At 43.8% G+C, this 13,848-nt stretch overlaps 1 protein-coding gene and 1 pseudogene across 2 annotated transcripts in view; both read right to left on the bottom strand.

The window, feature by feature from the left end:
* The window catches only part of ASTN2 (astrotactin 2), a 1,034,049-nt gene that overhangs the window by 311,466 nt on the left and 708,735 nt on the right, over positions 1 to 13,848 (bottom strand). The window lies entirely within an intron of this gene.
* On the bottom strand, positions 7,571 to 7,689 carry LOC111819717 (uncharacterized; annotated as a pseudogene).

Below are 13,848 nucleotides of genomic sequence, written 5' to 3'. Positions count from 1 at the left end.
CAATGGGGAGCCTCTGATGAGCTCTGAGCAGGGGAGTGACATTGTCGGATCAGCATTTTAGGAAGATGACTCTGGCTGCTGCATGGAGAATGGACTGGGATGGACTGGGAATGAAGACTGGGGGATGACTCAGGGAGCAGTTGAGGATTCCAGCTGGAGACAGCATGGCTAACAGGCAATATTCAGAAGGGTCTGGAGGCAAAACTTTCAGGCCCTGGCAGAGACCTGCATGTGCTGACGGGCAGCTTTGCCATTTAACTGGCTCTGTGATTTTGCAGCAATAACTCAGCTCCCTGAGCTTCAGGGGCTACTAATAATACCTCCTTCATGGAGTTTCAGTGAAGAACAAATGAGATAATGTGCATCAAAGTGACCTACAAGGTCTAAGGCACTGTAGAAGTATTAGTTACCAGTTATTTAATTATAGCAGCACTGCTGGGTCTAATCATTACTTCACTCTGCTATCTTTCATTCCTATAGCCGGCATTCAGAAGAGGAAAACAGTACAGAATCAGAGCCTCAAGCCCCTAGTTTTGTCTCTTGGAAAGTCCCTGAATCTCTGCTTTAGTTACTTCATCTCTAAAATATGGAGAATATTCTTCTCCTTGCCTGTTTTTCAGAGTGTCTATGAGGATTAATCTAGATAGCTGACATTCAAAGGCTTTGAAAAACACAAATCATTAGCAACATAAAGAGGAAAGTGGGGTGAACTCAAATTCACTGAGAACTTTTCATGGTCTTCCTGGTTTAGATTAGGGATTGGCAAACCACTGCCTGCAGGCCAAATCCAGCCCACTGCCTGATTTTGCACAGATCACAAGAATGATTTTTACATATTTAACTGGTTAGAAAAAATCAAAAGAAGAAGAATATTTTGCATAACATGTGAAAATTATATGAAATTCAAAATTCAGTGTCCATAAATAAAATTGACTGAAGCACACACGCACCCGTCATTTATACTGCTTTTACATTACAATAACAGAGTTGAGTCCTTGCAACAAAGATCATACGGCTCCAAAGCCTAAAATATGTACTATCTGGCCATTTACAGAAAAAGCTCGCCAACCCCTACTTGAGATTATTACAAACTTGTGAGTTAGGGATTTTTTTTTTCTCTCTCCATTTTACAGATGAAGAAACTGAGTCTCAGAGAAATTATATCACTCACCTAAAGTGACACAGAATGAAAATTGCTTCAAGGCATGATTACTTTATTCTTAAGCCCATTCTCTTTCCACCTCACGGTGATGTCCCCATAAGGAGCTGATTTTCCTTCTTCCATGAGGATACTCAATAGTCTACCTGTGTGAGGTAGAGGCTGAGAGTGTCTTATTCATCACTGTTTCTATAATGTGTAACACATTGCTTGACACGCAGCTAAAAAATCAAGCCTGTAGCCTTGGAGTTGATTGTGAATCATGGTGATCCTGAGTATTTCAGAGTAGGACTGAGCTCCATAGGATATCCAATGTTTTTAATCTTATGGAGGAGCATCTGGGTGGTGCAAATGGTTAAGCGCTTGGCTACTAACAGAAAGGCTGGCAGTTTGAATCCACCTAGAGGCACCTTGGAATAAAGGCCTAGCAATCTGTTTCCAAAAGCTCATAGCACTGTAAATTCTGTGGAGCGCTATTCTACTCTGACACACAGGGGTTGCCATAAGTCAGAATGACTCAACAGCAATAGGTCTGACTTGGTTTTGGAATTTTATGGAAGTAGATTGCCAAGCCTTTCTTCTGTGGCACTGCTGGGTGGATTGGAATCGCCAACTTCTTGGTTAGTAGGCAAGGGCTTAACTGTTTGTACCACCTAGGGACCTTACAAGTGCTTAATAAACAATTGTTGCTATGTTGGACACAAGAAGTGGCTGGGGTAGCTACTGTGTTCCATCACATTTCTCCTCAGCATTTACAGGTATCAGCTATAAATTTATAAGATACACTCCTTTTCTCCTTTTCCTTTTGGAAACGAGCGTAAATCTGCCCACGAGGGCAGTGATTTGGAGACTTTAGCACACCCTCTGTTCACAGTTTCTCAACAGGAGCTCAGCAGTCAGTGTCTGCTGTGTTTTATTGCACGCGACTCCTGCGATCAATACTGGCCCACCTCTTCCTCTGGCTACACGGTTGCTCAGGGCTCCTGGAGGCCACCTTCAAATATGCAGAATTTCCACTTGTCCAGACAAAACCCATCACTTGCATTTCCTGCAAACATGCAAGAGACTATCCACTGAGCGTGGAGTGGTGAGAGAAAACACTGAATGTGCTTGTTTGGGGATGTGGAGTCACATGGGCCTGGGTTTTAATCCCAACTCTAACAATGATTCGCTGGGTGACCTAGGGCAAGATCCTTCACCTCTCTGAGTTTCAGTTTCCTTATCTGCAAAATCAGATGCTAAGGTCCAGCTGTCAGAGTTATGGAGAGGACTAAACAGGATGATAGGTAGAAAAAGTGCCTTGCCGTACCTGGCTCATAAAGATTCTCAGTAAGTACTACTATTGTGTGCTTTTCTACAACATGCAAAGCACTGGACGAGGCCCTTAGGAGTGGGGACATGGAGTGGGGGTGAGGGAGAGACACAATCTAATAACTATAGCACAAGGCAGAGTAAGATGGATTGCAGGGGAAGCCCCAGAGGAAGAGGAAACAAGAACGTAGCTTTTACTGAGGATCTCTTGAGGGCCAAATACTGTTCCGGGCACTTTGCTTACATAACCTCTTTGTTTTTACACCATTCCTAACAAGCAAAGAATGTTCTCTTCATTATTTAAAAAAAAAATTGCTGTCAAGTCAGTTCTAACTCATGGCAACCCCATGTGTGCCAGAATAGAACTGTGCTCCATTAGATCTTCAGTGGCTGATTTTTTGGAAGCAGATCACCAGGACTTTCTTCCGAGGCATCTCTGGGTAGACTCATACCTTCAACCTTTTGGTCAGCAGCCAAGTGCATTAATCATTCGTGCAAACCAGGGACTCCTGTTCACTTCATTACATGGATAAGAAAACTGGTGATAGAGATATTAAGTGACTTGTCTGAGGCCACACTGCTTGTGAAGCAGACACTATGATGCTCCACCCAGATCCCCCTTCAAAGAAGGACTTGCTGGCCCAGCTGCTGAGTGTACTATCCTCTGGCAGCCTTCAGGGACTGCCTCTGCTGCAAAAAAAGCTTCCTTGCCCAAGGCTCTGCCCTGCCTGGTGCAGCTGCATTCATGACTGGTCATTGGTGCGGGGAGAGGGGAGTGGGAGAACAGAGGCCTAGACGTCTCGGCCCACCTTGGGGCAATGCTGAAGAGCCATTGTACCCTAGAAGTCCCAATAAGGTTAGCTGAGGCTGCCTTTGAGCCTACATGGCAGCTCGACTTCTTCCCAATCCTGCTTCCACCTCTCCCTTCCACAGGGTCGATCCCCAGCACATTCCCTAATAAACATTCTGTTTGTTGAACTCAGATTCTGCTTCCCTGGCAACCCATCTTGTTACAGCAGCTAGTAAGTTGAGGAGCTGGCATTTGAGCCTATTTCTATTTAGTTCTCCATTTTAGCCTCTTTCTGTGGACAACGGCATAACTAGTTAAGTCATTCATTAATTCATTAATTTCTTCAACAAATGTTTACTGAGTTTTCCAAGAATTTTGATCCTCTCCTTAATTCCCATCTTCAAAGAGCTCAGAATGCAATATGCTTATATTTGTTGTTTCTGACATAATTCTCTCCCCACCTTTATGTAAGTACTGGCATCTGGGCATTTTAACTGCCCTCTGTTATTTTAATTGGAAGTTGAGGGTGGCACACATTTTATGTAATGCTAATGGACTAATGCAGGCATCAATCTGGTCCTCAATTCTTTGGCAAAGCCCCCACTACTCCCTTTGTATCTGCTTCGCCTGCACACTCAGCCCAGCACCACCTCTCTGGCTTTTATCCGTCTTTTTCCCTTGATTTAATTCTGTTTGACAATCCTCTGTATCTTTGAGAGATGCTGTGTGAAATGCAGATGCCTCTACAGCATGCCTGCTAATGACAAATTTGAGGACTTAGACAGCATGGGGCTGAATTAGGGTAATTCAGCCCAAGAGGGTTCCTTCCGAGTGGAGGCCAAGTTCTCCCTGAGAGCACCGTCTGATGTAGCAGAGCAGCCTAATGAACATTTCCTTGTGGAGAAAGCCTCTATACTACCTCCTTTAGCTGTGTTTGTCTTCCAGGCTCCCTGCAGCTGAACCTATAATGGCTCCTGCCGCCTGAGTCCAGGACCAGCCCAGGTCCTGAGGCAATCCAAAGCCTCTGACCCTCCAGCCAGGGTTTGGAGTTAAATCAGGACCCCAGATAACACCAGCTGCCTCCCCTCTAGCTATCTTGACGCCTCAAGATATTACATCAGGGACTTGAAGTGTAAACTGGTTTGACCTTTCTGGAGGGTATGTGGCATTGGGTACCAACATTTAAATGTGCATACCTTTTGCCCAAGAGGTTCTGCTTTCAGGAATTTACACTAAGGAGATAATCAGTCAGACAAGCACAGCTGTATTTACAAGGATGCTTATCATAACATAGTTTATGGTAGTGAAAAGCTGAAAAAATCTAAATGCCTATCAATAGGGAATTGATTAAATAAATTATAAGTCTGGATAATGGAATACTGTGCAGGCATTAAAAAAAAGGCAACACAGTTGATCTTTAAAAATTAGTAAGGAAAGATCTCCAGGGGATATTGTTAAGAAAAAAAAATACATGCTTATACTGAGCCTTCCTAGTTATGTAAATTTTCTCTATAGGATATGTGACTAGAAGCACAGAGAGACATTCGTAAGGAGGTTCACTAAAATGTGAAGGTGGTATCCAGCAGATGTGAAACTTCCTGATTGTTAAATATTACTTGGATCTTCTATAGGAATATGTGTTCACTTTATGGGGAGGGGGATACAGGCTGTGGCCCTGGGCAAATAATTTTCCCTTTCAGTCCAAATGAAAAGGGGATAATATTACTTATTAATAAGACCATTAAAATATTAAATAAAAATGTTTTTAAGGAGCTTAGAACAGAGCCTAACATAGGATCAAACCCAAAAAACCAAACCCATTGCCACTGATTTGATTACAACTCCTAACGAACTTATAGGACAGAGTAGAACTGCCCCATAGGGTTTCCAAGGCTGTAAATCTTTAAGGAAGCAGACTGCCACATCTTACTCCCACAGAGCAGCCGGTAGGTTGAAACTGCTGGCCTTTTGGTTCACAGCTGAGCACTTTAACCACGGCACCACCAGGGCTCCTCTAACACAGGACTAGCCTCAATAAATGGTCACTACTAAGGAGCCCTGGTGGTTCAGTGGTTAAAGCACTTGGCTGCTAACCAAAAGGTTGATGGTTTGAACTCACCAGCCACTCTGAGAGAGAAAGTCTGTTTTCATAAAGATTTACAGCCTTGGAAACCCCATGGGGCAGTTCTACTCTGTCTTATAGGGTTGCTATGAGTCAGAATCGACTCTATGGCAGTGGATTCGTTTTGTTTTTGTTTTTTTTAAGCAGCAGTTATTATAAAGAAGCAGGGATGGAGCAGACATCCTGGACAAATGGCCTAGAACTATGACAGAGAGACAGTGAGATAACCCTTTAAAGGTTCAATTTCGCTAGAAAAGGAGGACAGAGAATTGAATTTGGGGGGTTTACAAATAAACCTAACTGACGGCCAAACTTCATCCCTTCTACCCCTACAGTCACACACATATATACACACACAAGCATACACATAAATGCATACAGTCACACTTACACCTAAACCCATGCACACATTCACATATGCACACACAAGCATACTCACATGCACAAACACAAATACACGTTCACACTCATATACACATTAACACACACACAAGCACATGCATTTGCTTCACATACACATAAACACACACACACACATAAGTGCACTCACACACATAAATATATACACATAAAGACACACAGTGACACATATGGCAGGAGATGGGGGGACTAAGTCTGCAGAACAGACCCAGTTGGCACCCCCCCAACCTGCTCACACCCATGTCCCCTCTGATCAGAGGCTCTGGTTGCTCTTTGCTGGCTCCCAGAGATTGTCTCCCTGTGAGGAAAGGGAGGGGTTGCTTGGGAGAGGCTGAGGTGATTGTTTGGGTTTAATTAAGCACGATGCCCAGAGACAGGCTTGGAGGATGCACTGTAAGAGATACCCTGCTGACCTCGGAATGCCTGTTCTCCAGGCATATGTGGGCCTGACAAAACATTTCAAAGCGGAGGAGAACATCAGGAACGGAGGGAGCTGACAGCTCTTAATAGCATGTAACAAGGAGACACTAATAAAGAGTGTGTCTGAGCTGAGCGGCTCCAGAGACAGAGACTACGAGTCTTCTTCAAAAGGATGTTGGCAACACACAAGACTTTCTTCTTGTGTCTTCTGTCCCCTACGCATCACAGTACAGGGAGAAACTCGTGGTGAATTGTGCTCAGAGTCCCGCTCTGTGAGCAGAGGTCCTTGCAGCCAGCACTGTTAGACGAGTCATTTAGAGTCCTCTGGGGTCAAAATGGTGGCGAGCACAGTGCAACGGGGTCACATGGAAGGAAGGGGGGGAGAAAGAGAATGAGGGAAGGAGAAAAGGGAGAAGCAGCGAGGGAGAAAAGTACTCCATTCCCACTTGCGTATCTACAGTAAAGGAGGATTTATTACTGCCTGGGCATTGTTGATGGTTCAAGTTCTGTTTTCACGACAAAAGTTAAGACAAAAGCACCTACTTTGTGCCAAACGCTATGCATTGAAGATCAAAACAAAGCGGACAAATAAACAAATACATTGTGTGCAAGCAGTTAACACGTTAGTAGGAGTACAAAGAAGTAAAATGACAGTTATAACATATTATAAACTCCCCAAATCCAATTTTCTCCAATCTCTCCCCCATCCCCGATTCTAGCAAACCTGGTCCTTGAGTAATCCCACTGTCTCTAACTTCTCACCTCTCATCATCTACTCAACTCATTCCCATCAGGCTTTTATTATATTAATTTCACACGTCCCACCCTTACCACCACTACTGAGGGCTTCCAATTTCCAAAACCTGCAGGTAAGTTTTCTGCCTTTGTTTTAGGTGACCTCTAAGCAGCATATCACACAGATTAGCAAACCCCCCTCATGAAGCATGTTCTCCTGGAGTCTCTGTGACCACCTTCTGGTGTTCTTCCCACCTCCTTGGCCACTCCTTCTGTCCCTATCTCTAAGTAATCTGTCCTTGGCTCTCTTCACTGTCTATAGTCTCTCTGGATAATCTCATCTAAAATGATTACTTTAAAACTCATCTACATGCTGGTGACTACTCTGAGGTAACGTTCTGCTGCTATTCATAAGGTTTTTGCTGGCCATTATTTTTTAGAAGTAGATTACCAGGTCCTTCTTCTTGGTCTGTCTTAGTCTGGAAGCTGCCCTGAAAGCTGTCCACCATGAGTGACCCTGCTGGTCTTTGAAATACCAGTGGTATAGCTTCCAGCATCACAGTATCATGCAAGCCACTACAGTACGACAAACTGACAGATGAGTGGTAGTTCTAGCCTACAGCACCTGGTATTTCCAGGTGGTCTTCCATCCAAGTACTAACCAAGCTTGACCCTGCTTAACTTCTGAGATCAGAAGAAATAGGGTATGTTCAGGTTGGTATGGCTGTAGACTTGTCTATGCCAAGAAATTTGGAAGAAAGCTACCTGGCCTACCGACTGATAGAGATCCATATTTGTGCCCATTCCAAAGAAAGGTCTAATGAAATGTGGAAATTATTGAACAATATCATTAAAATCACATGCAAGTAAGGTTTTGCTGCAGATAATTCAAATACGGTTGCAGCAGTATATTCAAGCTGGAAATTGAAGCTGAATTCAGAAGAGGATGTGGAATGAGGGATATCATTGCTGATGTCAGATGGATCTTAGCTGAAAGCAGAGAATACCAGAAAGATGTTTACATATGTTTTATTGACTATGCAAAGGCATTCGACTGTGTGGATCATAACAAATTATGGATAATATTGCAAAGAAATGGGAATTCCAGAACACTTAATTGCACTCAAGCAGAACCTGTATATAGACCAAGAGGCAGTCATTTAAACAGAACAAGGTCAAACTGCATGGTTTAAAATCAGGAAAGGTGTGCATCAGGGTTGTATCCTTTCATCATACTTATTCAATCTGTACGCTGAGCAAATAATCCAAGAAGCTGGACTATATGAAGAAGACCACAGCATCAGGATTGGAGGAAGACTCATTAACAACGTGTGATATTCAGATGACACAACCTTGCTTGCCAAAAGCGAAGATGACTTGAGGCACTTACTGATGAAGACTAAAGGCTATACAGCCTTCAGTATGGATTACACCTCAAAATACAGAAAACAAAAATCCTCCAAACCAGACCAATAAGCAACATCATGATAAGCAGAGAAAACACTGACATTGTCAAGGATTTATTTCATGTTACTTGGCCCCATAATCAACACCTATAGAAGCAGCAGTCAAGAAATCAAATGGCGTATTGCATTGGGCAAATCTGCTGCAAAAGACCTTTTTAAAGTGTTCAAAAACAAAGATGTCACTTGGAGGACTAAGGTGCACCTGACCCAAGTGATGGTATTTTCAATTGCCTCATATGCATGTGAAGCTGAACAAATGAATAAGGAAGACTGAAGAAGAATTGATGCCTTTGAATTATGGTGTTGGACAAGAATACTGAATATACCATTGTCTTAGTCATCTAGTCCTGCTATAACAGAAATATAATAAGTGGATGTGTTTAACAAACAGAAATTTACTCTTTCACAGTTAGGAGGCGAGAAGTCCAAATTCAGTGTGCCAGCTCCAGGGGAAGTCTTTCTCTCTCTGTTCGCTCGAGAGAAGAGCCTTGTCATTAATCTTCCCCTGGTCTAGGAATTTCTCAGTGCAGGGGACCCAGGTCCAAAGGACACACTCCGCTTCTGGCTCTTCTTTCTTGGTGATATGAGGTCCTTCTCCTCTTTGCACAATTCTCTCTTTTATATCTCAAAAGAGATTGACTCAAGATAGAACCTAATCCTATAGATTGAGTCCTGCCTCATTAACATAACTGCCTCTAATCCTGCTTCATTAACATCATAGAGGTTAGGATTTATAACATATAGGATAATCACATCAGATGACAAAATGGTGGAAAACCACACAATACTGGGAATCACGGCCTAGCCAAGTTGACAATTTTAGGGGGACACAATTCAATGCATAGCAGCCACGGACTGCCAGAAGAATGAACAAATCTGTCTTGGAAGAAGTACAGCCAGAATGCTCCTTAGAAGCAAGGCTGGTGAGAGTTTGTCTCATGTACTTTGGACATGTTATCAGGAGGGACCAGTCCCTGGAGGAGGACATCATGCTTGGTAAAGTAGAGGGTCAGTGAAAAAAAGGAAGAGTCTCAACAAGATGGACTGACACAGTGGCTCCAACAATGGGCTCAAACATTGCGATGATTGTGCGGATGGCACAGGACCGGGCAGTGTTTTGTTCTGTTGTGCATGGGGCTGATATGAGTTGGAACCATCTCAACAGCACCTAACAACACTCTGAAGAATGTTTGCCCATCAAGTAGAGTTATACCTGTCTTTAGCTCAGAAGAAAGTCCCAGGCTGGGGATACAGATATGGACGACAGCATACATAGGATGCTATCAGAATGCTCCTTAGAAGCAAGATGGTGAGACTTCAGCTCCCTTACTTTGGACACATCAGGAGGAAAGACCAACTGCCAGAAAAGGATATCAAGTTTAGTAAAGTCAAGGGTCAGTGAAAATAAGGGAAACCCTCAATGAGATGGATTGGCACAGTAACCACAACAATGGACTCAAACATACCAGTGATCATGAAGATGATGCACGACTGGGTAACGTTTCCTTCTGTTACATGTAATGCTGTCATGAGTCAGAGCCAACTTGATGGCTACTAACAACAACAATCATGGGATGCTTTGGTAGTGTACAGCCCACAGAGAGTATATAGGGAGAGAAGACAAAGGTACTGAGGATAAAGCTCCAGAAAGGCTGAGAAGTATTCAAAGAGGCTGGAAGAAAACTATGAGCAGAAACCAGAGGAAAGTATCAAGAAAAAGTGAACAATGACACTAAATAAAGGGAAGACTCGGTGTAAGGTGAAGAATGAAACCTATGATTTGGGTGTAACCGTGAACAGGCACACTTTTGGCTTTGGTAGAAGCAAGCAGTATCTGTGAAGTGATGGGTGCAGAAGCAGACTGTGGTGGGTAGAGGAGTAAGTGGGAAGTGAGGAAATGGAAACCGTTTGCACAGACTTCTCTGTCTAGAATTCTGGCTGTGAATGGAAGACATAAGGTAGTAGCTAGAAGGCAATTCAAAGTTTGGGGGTGGGGAGAGATGAACACACTTATAGGCTGAGAGGAAAGGGTGAGGAGAGCAGGAGACATTTAAGACAATAGGGAGGGCAACTGATGGATTCAGGTTGCTTAAGATATTGGAGGGGGTGGGTTTCCTTAGGCAATAAAGGAAACACCTCTTCCCCTAAAGCAGGAGGGGAATCTAAGAATGTGCGTGTGCAGGTACATCTGAAGGAGGTTTGGAAATTATGTCCTGTTATGCCTGATAGGCTCACATTTTAAAATTTAAAATAGAAGATAGAAAAGGGAGGAAGGCTGAAGTTGTTTGGGGGTCTAAACAAGGGCCCTGGAGGTTTAAAAAAAGCCGCTAGGGGGATGGGGAGAAGGAGGAGAGCAGCAAGGTAATTGTCTACTAGTGCTGAGGACCCAGTTCATATTGGAGTCCATACTGGAAGGAAGATGGCTGGCTGTGTTGATTTAGGGTTGGAGATCTATGTAAGACTAGTCCTTCCCTCACCTGCACTTTCTCCAGGAAAACAAAGCAACAACAGCTTCCATTGTTATGTGCCGAGTGCCTTTCATACAGGATCTCTAACTCTCAGGATAGTGCTGCAAAGCTGTTAAGTAGTCTCCCTTTTACCTTGAGGAACTCAGGTCCCAGAGAGGTGATGTAACTTGCCCAAGGTTTCACAGCCTGTCTGATTCCAAAGCTCTGGTCCTTTCCTTTACTCTATACCTCGTCACAACCTTTGAGACTTGGCATCAGCTCTCATTTTCCCCTGAGCTTTTACTTCTCTAGGATAAACAATTCCAGGCTTCGAGCACTTCCTTATGGGACCTTGTTTCCAGTCCCTTCCCTTTCCCAGCTTCCCCTCCAGTTTGTTAGTTTCTCATTCTTGAACACATGCGTACTCACACACGCTTTTTCAAGATGGTAATGAGTTCCCTACGGGAAGCCAAGAGTCTTCTGTAAAAAGTTCTTGATCAGGACTCTCTGGCGGGTTTCCCCAAGGACACCTTCACATGCTTCAATCTAGTTTCATCCCTAAAACGATCTGCCAACTAAGATGACCTTCAAGGAGTCAAGGGCATAGAGCTGGGTATTACATGACTACCTTGCTAGCCCTCCCTCCAAAAACTCACCCCCATGCTCAGGAAAGACCAAACCATCTGCAGTGTTTTCTTCCTACTTTCTGTGCTTTTTTTAACCTGCTGATCTCTCTGCCTGAATTACCTGTTTCACTGTCCTACCCTAACAACCACTTACCCTTCAAGATCAACTCAGGAATTACCTCCTCTTAGAAACATCCCAGGGGATCCAGGCTTTATCGGGTGTCCCCTGCACTTTATGCTTCTTCTATTATAACACAGAAGATGCAGAGCACAATGAGTAAGAGTGAACTAGCGGGCTTGTTAGTCAGACTAGACAAGACCTGGTTCAGGGCACTTAGTACTGCTTGTATCACTGAGCCTTTTAATATTTCCTCAGCTGTAGAATGCAGATAGTGAATATCTACCTCAGAGGGTTGCTGTGAAGAAGAAATAAGGTGACCCACAGAAGGCACCTGGCACAGCGCTCAGCACATAATTAATGGTGGCTGTTACTTTTATCAAATAGTTCTGTGTTTAGTTTATTCTTGTGTCTTCCCCACCATCCCAACAGTTTTAAGAGGGCAGGTATAGCACCTGTTCATGTGTCTATCTCTAGGATCTCATACAGAGTCTGGCACACACACAGTAGGGGCTCATGAATAAATGAATGGATGAATCGAAGTTGTCTCAGTATGTACTGTCCTTGGGAATCACATTTTCTGAAATTACCTAACTCATTTCCATTTTATATTAAGAGAAGATGAAGGATAAAATAGATCTTCTTCTTCATTGGAAGGGCAGGAGGCCTTCCTAAGGACTGACTGGATGGTTGGGTGGCAGGGTTGAGTGGCAGGCTTCATGCAGGACCATGGACAGCAGTGGTTGCCATGCCCAGCTGGAATATGTTCACTTCCATTAAGAAGAGGTCAAGGTCAAGAGGTCAGGCAGCCAAGAGTGTAGTTATCAAGGGAAGATCTAAGTCACATGGAGTGTTGGGTATTCTTCTAGTATATGCCACTGGTACTTGTGGTACAGCTTTTCTTGTTTATGGCTGGCTGACCATGTAATAGCTCCAGGGTCTGTTTTTATTGTTTGGTATCCATGCCATTACATTTATGAAATACATTAAATACTATCCTTTCTCTGAAACATCAGGATCCTAGGGTTTCTAGCAGGGCTGTGGAAGGTGATGAAGAACTCAATTAGAGCACTGCAAACTGAAAGATTAGATTTCAGGTGGCCACAAGCTAAGAGCAAAGAGGCAGAGGTCGGGTCAGGCAAAGGCCTGTCATCTAGCTGAGCCAATGAGTTAGCAATATGAGCAGGGCCATGGGAGCTGTGCCTTAGAAAACTGTGACAGCCAGAGGTTCGTTATGGGGGAGAATAATCAGTCCCATTCCCAGGACTGCCTTCCTTCTCAACCACCAGCTCCCCAGCTCTCTTCTCCCTATACCTGAGCCATGTGACTCCAGCCAGCAGCCTCATCTTATATACAGTCACTGCGACCATGATTCCAGTAACAGGAAATTTAAGAACCCCCTAGCCAGAGCTCAGGGGATGTAGCTTTGGGTAAGCATATCGTACTCACATCCGATAAAGTACTCACTGAGGGGCACAGCCATTATTTCTTTATAGAACTATCTCTCCTCCTAGCCTGACTTTTCTAGAAGCAGTAAGGATGAAAGAAGAAGACAAGGAGAAATAAAGAAAGGAATGGAAGTGGAAGAAATTAGGCTGGCCGATGGTTTTACTCTCATCCTTGGGAATAGGGATCCCCTCCACTCTATTTTCTCAAATACCTGTCTTGATAACCTGCATAGCAAGTCACACTCTTTTGATCCTTGCCACTTTCTCTCTGGGAACTAGACTCTATCCCTACACTGTTATCCCATATCTGGGTCCTTTAGCCTTTGCAACATATGTGGTTCCCATTGCAAAGACCTGGGCCCCAACTGTGAACCCACATATACCTGCACTGCCCTAGGGCGCCTGTTTTGGACTACCCAACTTGCTGCGGTTAAGCTTTACCTTTATGGAAGCTTCCCGTCATGGAGCTTATATTCCTGCTGTGACCTTACCCTAGAGGTCAATGGATTCTAGGTAGGAAATGCTGTAACATAGTGGGGAGGTCATGAGGGAGAACAGGGGTTACAAAGAAGGTCTGATAGTTTAACGACAGGAAGGTAGGTGGCACTCTGTTTCCTCATCAGGAAGTATTTCACTCAAGGACAGGCCTTAAAGAGTTGGAACAGACACAGAACTCAGAATTCAGCTGAGGAAGAGGTGAAGAGAAAGCATGCATTTGAGTATATACCAATACCAGGCACTGTGCGATTACATATACAATCTCATTTAATGTTACCTTCATCCTTT

The sequence above is a fragment of the Trichechus manatus genome, unplaced genomic scaffold (assembly GCF_000243295.1).
Source record: "Trichechus manatus latirostris isolate Lorelei unplaced genomic scaffold, TriManLat1.0 scaffold00016, whole genome shotgun sequence".
Classification (NCBI taxonomy): domain Eukaryota; kingdom Metazoa; phylum Chordata; class Mammalia; order Sirenia; family Trichechidae; genus Trichechus; species Trichechus manatus.
Note: the sequence above shows the minus strand (reverse complement) of the source record. Positions and strands in the feature narration are given on the sequence as shown.